Here is a 12,142-nt window from a genome sequence, read left to right on the forward strand (position 1 = left end):
GATGAAGGAAGAGGAGGAGGGGGACAAATCTGTTCATATAAATTGTCTTTCCTTTGAAAGTAATCTGTCTTCTCTCACCACTTTTACTGTCTTCTTATCTTTGGTGTTCTGTAGTTTCAGTACGATATGATCTCTCACACGTTCTTTTTTTTTTTTTTTAATGAAACGAAGTTTCACTCTTATCACCCTAGGCTGGAGTAAAATGGCTCTACCTCGGATCACTACAACCTCTGCCTCCTGGGTTCAAGCAATTCTCTTGCCTCAGCCTCCTGAGTAGCTGGGATTACAGGTGTGCACCACCATACCCAGCTAATTTTTTGTATTTTTAGTAGAGCCAAGGTTTCACCATGTTGGCCAGGCTGGTCTCGAACTCCTGACCTCAGGTGATCACCCGCCTCGGCCTCCCAAATTGCTGGGATCACAGGCATGAGCCACCACACCTGGTCTATTCTTTACAACAACCCTGTGAGGCAAACTAGACGGCTATTGTATCACTTGAAAGATTCAGAAGCCAAGACTCAGAGAGGTTAAGACTTACAAGGGAGTGAGAGGTGAGAATGCATTTTCAAGAATGAAATTTCTTTCTCTTTATAATAAAGAATCAATGGAGAAATGGCTAAGTTAGGTCTAAGTTCTGTCAGAACTAGCAGCAGAGGACTGAAATAAAGGAGCCCGATGTCAGAAACATCACTCAGAGAGTCAGGTTGGCCTGCAGAGCTATGCATCTGTTGGAGGGAAGGTGTGAAAGTTAAGAGGCTGGTACTCAGCTTTCCCACACCCAGAAGCTCCACCTTTCTGATCACCTTTCTGATCCACTTCTCTGATCGGGGAGTCCAACTGCTAACACTCAAGCTCCCAAGAAGCTGATTGAGAGCATAAGAAAGGATTTCAGAGAATTAATTTGCAACTCAAAATAGAATGACCACACGGATCAGACAGTCTAGAGTAGTGATCTCCCAATTGTTTTTACGTGCAGCCCACTGGTAAAATAAAGCATGCACCCTCAATAAGTGCACATTCATTTTTTATAAACGTTCAAAGTATTGAACATGATTATATGACCCATTATTATACTCTTAACAAATAAGCCAAAAATAGGCTGCTAGGACAAGAAGAGAGATAGAGACAAACGGAAGTTATAATATTTGTCCCCAATGAACCATCTTGTGCACACCCACTCCAGAGACTGCATCTGGACCCCTGCAAGCCTGGAGAGCATGACACAAAAAGTCTAATGATAATGGGGGTAGGGAGAGAGAGCTCAGAGCCCCTCGGAATGAGAAGAAGCGGTGTTGGAGAAATGGCAGCCCGGCCCCCACCCCACCTCCACCATGGGGCAGGCCTGCTGGTGGAGCCCCTAAGTCAGGGTTCCGCCCTTGGGCAATGCCCCCCCACCCCCCCCCAACACACACACCTGCAGTTCTAAACTTTTCTGCCAAGCTTCTCCGGTGGCCTGACACACTCGGCTCTCTCTCTCGTGTTAACATTCAGGTCACAGTTAGCCTGTATCCTTAGTCAGCCAGGCAAGGGACCCCTCGTCTCTTTTTAGCGATTTCTGCAGAAGCCGAGGTTTTATCCATATTCAGATTCCACTGACCTTTCCCCATCACGGTCATTTTTTAATGAATGCATGCCCTTCTTCCTATTTTGAAGGATCTGTTCAGCTTTGTAGATTATGGGATATGCTGGGTGAGGAAAGGTATCCAAGTCCTTGGTGGTGTCGGGTGTGATATGATAACTTTGAAAACCTAAGATGGTATCTGCTTCAATCAAACAAACAATAACAGTAAACATCATTCTGAGAATCCTATGAGATAAAAATATTTTTATTTATATCTAAGGAAACCAAGGATCAGAAAGGTCACCAACTCTGATCTAAGTGGCACAGCCAGGACTTGAACCTGGGTCTGTCTGGCTTCAAATCCTGAGTGTGCTCCTTTCCCCTCATTGTCTTTTCAACAATGTCAGAGGCAACTAAGTTACCACAGGAGCTCGGCGGGAGGGATATTGCCAGTACTATCATAGTCAGTAATTACAGCTCAAACAGCCAGGACTTCGATACCGTATTTAATTTTTGTAATACGGTACAAATACGGTACCGTAAATATGGTACATTTTATTGCATATGAATTAAAATGCCCATTACACTAACAAGATACCTAGAATTCAAAAATAAGAAACTTTTAAACCACTGAAACATCTACTGGTATGTAATTATTCACTGCCTTGAGACTTTATATTTTAAAAATAGTCACAAGGAGCAGGGATAACTAAGCTGATATTATTACTCCATTATTAGATCACCACTGTGCTTTAGTCACATGATTAACAAATTTCCTTCCTGATTGAAACTGAAATGCCCATCAAGATTAGTTGGATTTCAGGGTCAATCACAGGAAAATACAAAATGAAGGTAGGGGGTTGATTAAACAAACTCAGAAATCGGCACGCTATCCTGGACCATCTACGAGGAGACAATGTGAGTTCCACTGGAAGGCAGGATGAGCTGAGATGGAAACGGTTGCTGCCCTAGTGCCTCCTTCCCTAGAATCCACCTGGAGAAATTACAGAGCAAGAGAAACAGACCAGAGGAACAAATGACAAGAACAATGAGATTTTTGAAATCTGGACAGCCGACAGCTATCAGAAGTGGTGCCTGGTGTCAACAGCTGCCACCAGCATCACCAGCCCCTGTTGAGAAAACAAAGCAGGTGTGTGTCTGGGTGTGTCCCCTTGTGGAAAGGGAGGCCACCTCCCGACGTTTGGTGTGTTTCAGACGGGAAGGAGAAGGCACGGCCACAATTTATTGAGAATTGGAAGTTTGATTTAAGGGGGGGCCTTTCAAGTGAGGAAATCTGATCAGCACTGGGTAACAGCCATGATGCAACCATCAGTCTGGACATGGTAGACAGAGGAAGGTGAGGATTTTGAGGCAAAGAACTCAAAGACTACCTGTTGATGTTTTCCATCAGAGAGTAGATGAGTCTTTCCAGAAGTTCCTATAAGAACTATCAAGCCATCTGCCTGGGCTTGATGGTGACCCCTGGGAAAATAAAGTCGTGCTGATGAAGACAGGAATAACATCAAGTGAGGTTCATACACACAGTAGGGTGTTTTGGCTTTCAGTGTCCATGCCCAGTGTGGGGTAGATGCTCTGGTTCTTACTGGTTGGAGTGGGACTGGCATCGAGGTGGTGGCATAGGGAGCTACAGCCTGGAAGATAGCCAGAGGGGGCAATAAGAGGGTAGGCGAGGCCAGGCGCAGTGGCTCACGCCTGTAATCCCAGCACTTTGGGAGGCCGAGGCAGGCAGATCACCTGAGGTCAGGAGTTCAAGACCAGCCTGACCAACATGGAAAAAACCCGTCTCTACTAAAAATACAAAATTAGCCAGCGTGATGTCGCATGCCTGTAATCCCAGCTACACGGGATACTGAGTCCAGAGAATCACTTGAACCCGGGAGGCAGAGGTTGTGGTGAGCCGAGATCACACCATTGCACTCCAGCCTGGGCAACAAGAGTGAAAGTCCATCTCAAAAAAAAAAAAAAAAAAAAAGCTAGGCAAGAAAGCATTTCTAAGTTCCACTCTGGTCCCCGTTCTGCAAGGCTTGGTGCAGCCACTGCCTGGCCCTTCAGGACAGGCGGCTGCTCCTGGTGTCTGAAATAATGTCACGGCAATCCATGATTCCTGCCGGGGTGAGGATTTCATAAAAACAGGTGAGGACAGAGCACTCAACCCCAGTCACTCACCCACAGACACCCACAGCACTGGGATCTGAGGAGACCGGCTCTGTCCAAGACTGCTTTTCCCTGGGGGGTTGTTGGTACAACTCTGAAGAATGCAGTTGCCAGGTGAAGAGACAAAAATCCAGTGAGTCTGAGATCTGGGGGTCTTCAACCTAGGGTCCATTTCTCTCCTTCCATTAAACGCAGGGATGGACATGGGCGTGGCCTTTGACCCTTCCCAAGAACACATTTCCAGAGGGAGTAACCAAAACCCCATTCTTATGGGGTTCTAAGCTCATAGGCCAATGTAACCAGATTCCTGAGGACAACTACCATGAAACAAAGCCAGCTAGGTAAGCATCATTTCGTGTCTGAAGCAGAAATATTGGAAGAGGAGGACAAAAATTTTAAAGAGCATAGTAGTATACATAAGATAAAGAAAGAAATGGCAAAAATTATTTGCAAGAATGAGAAAATATTTTCTTAAAAAAGAGAAAGGGCAAAGGATTTGAATAGACATTTCTCCAAGGAAAATACACAGGTAGCCAATAAGCACATGAAAAAATGCTCAAGATCCTTAGTCATTAGGGATACACACATCAAACCCACAATGAAATACAATTTCACACTCACTAGAATGGCTATTATAGAAAACAACAACAACAACAGAACATAGCAAGTGTTGGTGAGGATGTTGAGACATTAGAACCCTTGTGCATAACAGGTGGAAATATAAAATGGTATAGCCATGTGAAAAATAGTATGACAGTTCCTCAAAAACTTGAACATAAAATTACCATTTCACCCAGCAATTCCACTTCTGGGTATATATTCTCAAAAGAACTGAAGGGACTTGAACAGATATTTGTACACCCATGTGATAGCAGCATTATTCACAATAAGGAATATTGTTTTCACCAAAGGGTGGAAACAACCTATGTGTCCATCAGTGAATGAATGGATAAGCAAGTTGTGATATATACACACAATGAAAAATCACTCAGCCTATTGCCATGATCTGTTTCTATTCCCGACACTGATGACACCAAATGAGTGGGTTTTTTTTCCACATCAACCACCAATTCTCTAACTCTCCAGAAACCAACTGGATATACAGTGACTCAATTCAATTCTGACACTATTTTCTGGAGTTAGCATCAGACAGCCTATGGGCTCAGTCCCACAAGACTGCTCCCACTTCAGACACCAATCCCAAGGGTGGGCCTCCTGTACTTATGACCAACAAGCTGTAAATCAGTGGTCCTCACAATGCCCTCCTCTGATTCAATAATCTGCTAGAAGAGGTCACAGAACTCAGGAAGGCACATACCTACTATTATCACCTTCTCATAAAGGACATGACTCAAAAGCAGCTAAACGGAAGAGATGCACAGAGCATGGTGTCCGGGAAGGGGGAGAAGCTTCCATGCCTTCTCTGAGTGGATTCCCCTCCCAGTACCTCAACGTGTTCACCAACTCAGAATCTCGCTGAACTCCATTGTTTAGGATTTTCTTGGAGGTTCCGTTATGAAGGTATGACTGATTAAATCGTTGGTTCTAGGTGGTTGAATAATTTCCAGTCCCTCTCTCCTCTCTGGAGATTGGGGATTGAAGCTGAAAGTTCCAACCCTCTAGTAATACCTTGGTCTTTCTGGAGGCCAGCCCTCCTCCTAAAGGTATCTAGGGGCGCCCATCCACCAATCATCTCATTAGCCTACAGAAAGACACTCATCTGGTGATACAAGGGCCTTAGATGCTCTTACATCAGGAACCAAAGACTAAGACCAAATATCCTAACAAAAGATCTTTCTATCACCCCATCAGTCAGGAAATTGCAAGAGTTTTAGGAGCTCGGTGCCAGGAACTGTGGACATAAACCAAGTATGTATGTATATAATATCACAATATCACACAGTCTTAAAAAGAAAGAAATCCTGATGCATGCGCCAACATGAATGAACCTTGAAAACATGCTAAGTGAAGAGAGCCAGTCACAAAATAATAAGTACTGAATGATTCCACTTGTATGAGGTACCTAAGGCAGTCAGATTCATAAGGACAGGTGATACAACAGTGATTGCCAGGGGCTGGAGGGAAGGCGGAGTGGTGAGTTATTGTTTAATGGACATAGAGTTTCAGTTTGGGATAATGAAAGAGTTATGGAGAGGAAGGGTGGTGATAGTTGCACGATGTGAATATCCTTACTGCTATAAGGGAGGGAAAAATGCTTTCCTCTACTGTCTTACATTCTATAGTGAGGGTCTGTGAATTAAGCTGAAAAAGGACAGATTAACAGGGGGAAAGGCATATAGATTTTACTTGATGTAATTTTCATTTTCATGTGCACATGGAGGCCTTCATAGAAAAGAAATGAGGATCCAAAGAGACAGGTAGACCTGAGGGCTTATATGCCGCTGTAACTGTGCACCCAAAAGTATCCGAGATATCTCAATCAATTTAGAAAGTTTATTTTGCCAAGGTTAAGGCTGTGCCCTGACACAGTCTCAGGAGGTCCTCAAGACATGTACCCAAGATTGTGATGGTAGGGGCACAGCTTGCTTTTTTTTTTTTTGGAGACTGAGCCTCACTCTATCGCCCAGGCTGGAGTGCAGTGGCACGATCTTGGCTTACTGCAACCTCCGCCTCCCAGGTTCAAGCAATTCTCATGCCTCAGCCTCTTGAGTAGCTGGGACTACAGGTGTGCACCACCACACCCAGGTAATTTATTTGTATTTTTAGTAGAGATGGGGTTTCGCCATGTTGGCCAGGCTGGTCTTGAACTCCTGACCTCAAGTGATCCAACTGCCTCGGCCTCCCAAAGTGCTGGGGTTACAGGCATGAGCCACCATGCCCAGCCCAGCTTGCTTTAACACATTTTAGGGAGACGTGACACATCAATCAATATGTGTAAGATATACATTGGTTTGGCCCAGAAAGGCAGGACAACTAGAAGCAAGGGGCTTTCAGGTCATAAGCAGACAACAGACAAAGGTCGCATTGTTTTTTGTTGTCACTTTGTTTTGCTTTTGAGACAGGGTCTGGCTGTGTCACCCAGGCTGGAGTGCAGTGGTGTGATCATGGCTCACTGCAGCCTTGACCTCCCAAGCTAAAGCGATCCTACCTCTTCAGCCTCCTGAGTAGCTGGGATTACAGGCACCTGCCACCATGCCAGGCTAATTTTTTGTATTTTTAGTAGAGACAGGGTTTTGCCATGTCGCTCAAGCTGGTCTCAAACTTCTGGACTCAAGTGATCCACCTACCTCAGCCTCCCAAAGTGCTGGGATTACAGGCGTGAGCCACTGCGCTCGGCCAGTTACATTTTGAGTCCTTGATTAGCCTTTCACTGAATACACAGTTTACTCTGTCTCAGGGAATCTGCAGTTTCACATAAACAACAGGGCAGAGGAAGCAACAGATAGGCATTTGTCTCAGGTAAGCAGAGGGATAACTTTCTGTCCCACACCTGTGAAGACGAGCTAACAGTTTACATTGCCAGGGTGAAATTCAACAGAACTGTTTTAGGGTAAAGATCTTGAGCCCCACAAGGAATTCCCTTGTGGGTAAGTTGTGAGGGAGGCATGTAGGTTTTTGATCTTTGTAGCTATCTTATTTAGGAATAAAATGGGAGGCAGGTTTGCCTGACATAGTTCCCAGCTTGACTTACCTTTTGGCTTAGTGATTTGGGGATCCCGAGATGTTTTTCCTTTCACAATAACAAAAGGTAATAATTTGTAGAGAAACGGCAAGACAAAGGACAAGGCATTTGGGTTCCTAGAGGCAGCAAATTGTGATAAGGTAAATATGTGGGGGGAATCTTGTGGGAGATAAAGGTTATTGAGTGGCCGGGGGCGGTGGCTCACAGCTGTCATCTCAGCACTTTGGGAGGCTGAGGCAGGCAGATCACCTGAGGTCAGGAGTTTGAGACCAGCCTGGCCAACATAGTGAAAACCTGTCTCCACTAAAAATACAAAAATTAGCCTGGCATGGTGGCACGTGCCTGTAGACCCAGCTACTCGGGAGGCTGAGGCAGGAGAATCACTTGAACCCAGGAGGCAGAGGTTGCAGTGAGCCAAGATCAGGCCACTGCACTCCAGCCTGGGTGAGAGAGCGAGACTCTGTCTCAAAAAAAAAAAAACAAAAAACTTTGGGGAACTGTTGGGAAGACATGACTGTATTTGAAATCTGAGAAGGACATGAGATTTGGGAGTGGCCAGGAACAGAATGATATTGTTTGGGTCTGTGTGTCGGCCCAAATCTCATGTCGAATTGTAATCCCCAGTGTTGGAGAAGAGGCCTGGTGGGAGGTGATTGGCTCATGCGGGTGGACTTTCCCCTTGCTGTTCTCGTGATAGTGAGTGAGTTCTCATGAGATCTGGCTGTTTAAAAGTGCGTAGCACCCCACCCCCCACCCTCTTCCTCCTGCTCCAGCCTTGTAGGATGTGCCTGCTTCCCCTTTGGCTCCCGCCATGATTGAAAGTTTCCTGAGGCCTCCCCAGCAATGCTCCCTGTACAGTCCATGGAACCATGAGCCAATTAAACCTCTTTTTTTTATAAATTACCCAGTCTCAGGTAGTTCTTTATAGCAATGTGAGAACAGACTAATACACCATCATAAAAAAGCTTGAAAAAAAATTCAAAAGATGTATCATCCAACTTCTACCACCCACAAGTCACTTCCTGGGGCCGAAGAGTAAGGCAGGGAACCCTGACGTTGACATATTGCTTACAATATATGTTTCCTAAGATTTAACTCTTTGTATTCTTATAAGAAGTCAAGGCAGCCATGAAGTATCATTCCCCTTTCATAGGGGAACTCCGAGGGATCAGGAGGGAAGTGACTTGCCTGAGATCACACAGGCCGGGTAGGAGGCTGGGCCCTGAGCCCAGGGATCTTGAATGGAGACTGGGGTCACCCCACAGTACCTGCCACTGTTGCCACAGTCTCAAAGCCACAGGAACAGCCCCTGCATGGTAGGACATATGTGTCTCACAGTACTCTTCTAAGACTCTAAGGAGGAAATTCTAACCCAGCGATTAGCAGTGATTGGAGTTAATTGCATGTTAGTTACCATGGTTATGTCTAACTTAGTTCTCCCTTGAGCCTCCAACAGGAACACGGAAGACTGTTCTCAGGCTAATGCACTGGGAAGAAAGCAGGGTCAGAATTGTTCTCTGGGCTTTGTTTGCAGAACCTGTTGCTGATCTCCAGTTTCCAGAAGTATTCTGCATGGAAATAGTTACCAATGTGCAAAAGGAGCACCATTTTCTGGCATCCCGAGCCACAAACCAGGTGTCTGGAGGTGTTTCTTTGTAAGGAAAAAGCCAGCAGCCATCTGGCTTCCTCTCCAGAGCCAATGTAATGGAGTTGTTTTAAGGATTGAGGATACAGGACCTTGTAACAAGCTTACAATGGTATTTGGCTCTCAGTAAATACCCGATACCTTCATTAACATTACATTTCACATATCTCCACAGAACTTATTTTAAGCAGTGTCTTCATTTCTTGTTTAAAATAGAATTTAATTGCAGACCTCTTGTCTTTGATTCTCCAGAATCTTATTCATCCAGACAGAAGAGGAGAACAAGCCTCGGAGCACCCCCAGGAGCTCTCCTGAAGCCGCCAGGAATGGAGGAGCTCGCTTGGAATCAGAGGCCCGTGTTCCCAACCCAGGGCTGCCCCTGCTGGAGATGTGACCTCGGGCAGGCGCACTGGGAAGCCTCTGGAAGCCCCGGCCTGCATGCGTGGAAGGGTGAGCTGTACCCCTGGGTCAGAGCGCGAGTTCCTTGTGTGTGTCTTGGTGGGAGGTCAGTGGTTGTAGGCCCTGAATGTTGACTGAGTCATCAGACAGAGCCAGCCTGGTCTCAGGTCCCAGAGTGCAGCTTCTGTGATGCTTCAACATCAGGGCTGAAGACCCTCCAGCACCCACAGGAGGATCTGCTGCGTCAGCCCAGGTGCCAGCCAGGGAAGGCTCTTGCAGAACTGGAGGCATCCACAGGCTGTCTTCCGCACCTGAAAAAGGCCCTCGTGGGGGGGCTTCGCTGGCTCTGCCACTGCCTCTCCATCCTTGAGTGACTTCTTAAGCCCACACCCAGGCTTCCAGGGCTCCTCTGAGAGCCCCCTGAATGCAGGCGAGCTCCTCTAGTCACCCCTCTCTCTTGCCCTTCTTTATTCCTCCATGCCAGTTTACGCGCTCCCCAAAACAAATCTTACCCTTTCACTGTTGACCTTAGTGGCCCTTGAGTCCAGAGCCACTGAAATTCTGTATTGGTTCCTCTTCCCTCCAGGACAAGGAGAGCTTAACTTCCTATGTTATGAGGCAGGGGATAATTACATGCCATCCTTCCAGCAGAGCAAAGAAAATAATTAAAAAAAAAAAGTTTCACATTAAAACAGGCAGAACATTTCTATTCTGCCATTATTTTAATTCATTGACTTTTTTTTTAAGCACCTACTGTATGCCTGCTCAACGAGCTGGGCTCTGATAAGCGAGCTCAACCCCTCCCTGAGTGCGCTGGGAAGAGTGCCGCCCAGTAAGGGAGCTCTGAGCAGTTAGGGTGGCAGCCAGTGGTGTGGACACGTGGGGCCCAGGCCAGCAGCCCAGGATCAGACATTCACATGTCCTCAGGAAGTCACTGGGTATCAGGCCTTGGGCTGGTCAGAAGTGGGACTAGAGACAGAGCAGGGTGTCCTACAAGGAAGCTGGCGGCAGGAGGACCTCAGGGCAGTCCGGACCAGCTCATGCTTGGGGGCTGCTTCAGGGGAGCCTTTTGGCTGGGCCAAGGGGGCTGGCTAGGAGGACTTGGACAGAAGGATGGGTCCAAAGGGCTCTGGGGTTCAAGAGAGCACCACTGAGGGAACTGCCCAACCTCACTCAGAGACCAGATCACGCCCAGCTGTTGCGGGGATGGTGGAACAGAACAAATGCCATGCACAGAGTACCAAGGGCTCCCCATGAGTGTGCAGGATTCCCAGAAGGGTCCTGAATGGGAATGGCAGCATTGGAGGAAGAAGCCTAATAAGACCTCCTCCAATTTTCTGTGCATCCATAAAAGCTGCTCCAGTCAGCCACCACTGATGGGCAGGATCCAAAGAGCGGGGAAAGGAATGCATTGTTCACATATTCTCTGGAGAACAAATAATCCCACAGTGATTCTGAAGAACAGTCAGCGATGTTTGATTTAAAAAGTGGCAAGGTACAACTCACAGCTCATTTTCCCTGTGGGGACGCTGCTCTTAATCCTCTTCCCCCTCATGCTAACTTTGAATTCTGGGAGGTGACCCTGGCCAAGCATATAAGTTCTGTTAACACAATAAATGCTTGTCATCAACTACCTTCAAATTCAGAGGAAAGGGGGGTAATTTTCAACCATCTCCTGAGTACCTCTGAGAAGAAATCGGCTGGCAAATGCATGCAGACATTCTAGAACATTATGTTCTCGTATAATTTGGTCTTGCGTTCTAGAACACTTACCCTTGCTGAGAACACGCTGTTGCTAGGATACGACCAATGAGTAAACACCCTGACTTTCTATTATTGTTTCATAGAGTCAGAGACTATCCAAGCCTCTGCTGCATTATTAAAACGGCTTCACTAAGGGTGTCAGTGACACCTAATCAGTACATCTAATGGAGGACACTTTCTAGTCCTTCCCTGCCTCTCTCCCATGAACTTGGGAGTGCATGCCCTGGCCCTCCAGGACACTTTCCCCTCAACACATTCTTTTACCTCTTTGTTCCTTCCCTTCGAGCCTCTGCCCTCAGCCAGCCCCTTTAATCCATGGCTGGTCCCAAGGCTGCCTCCCCCCAGGGCTGGGACAAGGGTGAGGCAAGAGAGGCAACCAGGCAACAAAATGTCAGGAGGCCCTGGCTCCCAGGGTGTGCAGGGCAGGGCCTGCTCACAGTTTGCATCCCAGGCACCTGGCTTGCCCTGGCTCAGTCCCAGTCAGCCCTCTCCCTCGGCGCTGCTCTACCAGGTGGCCCCTTGGAGCTCAAGGCCACACCTCCTACCTCCTCCCAAGCTTCCCCAGCCTAGAGCTTCTCCCTAGCTTCAGGCCATGCCTCCAACTGCTGGTGTCTCCACCTAGCTCTCCTCCAACTGCCCCGGCCACTCCCCAATCACACTATTCTACCTAGCCCCCCACCAGCCCCATCCCATACCTCAAAGCAACCTTCCTTCCTGATACAGTTCTCCAAATCCTCGCCTCCTGGCTACTCACCACCAGGAATGCCTTAGGCAAGACCCTCACCATCTCTCTCCCAGACTCTTGTAGTAATCACTGTTCACTCTCCCTACCTCCAATCCAATAATCCACCTGGCCCCATCATCCAGGACTCAAAGCATTTCTGCTGCAAATATCCTCATGCACAGGAATGGGTGCATAGAATGAACTCCCCTCCTAAGGAGGACGATTTGACAA

The 12,142-nt window shown here is 47.1% G+C and overlaps 1 long non-coding RNA gene across 2 annotated transcripts; it reads left to right on the plus strand.

Moving 5' to 3' along the window:
* Positions 1–5,098: 5,098 nt before the first annotated feature.
* On the plus strand, positions 5,099–10,573 carry LOC129531518 (uncharacterized). 2 transcript variants are annotated; one of them, XR_008676732.2, is made up of 3 exons: positions 5,099–5,257; positions 9,277–9,474; positions 10,010–10,573. It is a non-coding gene; the product is annotated as an uncharacterized lncRNA (long non-coding RNA). The 2 variants fall into 2 exon arrangements; XR_008676731.2 differs by having other exon boundaries at positions 9,628–10,572.
* Positions 10,574–12,142: the final 1,569 nt, after the last annotated feature.

Source organism: Gorilla gorilla, chromosome 12 (assembly GCF_029281585.2).
Source record: "Gorilla gorilla gorilla isolate KB3781 chromosome 12, NHGRI_mGorGor1-v2.1_pri, whole genome shotgun sequence".
Lineage (NCBI taxonomy): Eukaryota > Metazoa > Chordata > Mammalia > Primates > Hominidae > Gorilla > Gorilla gorilla.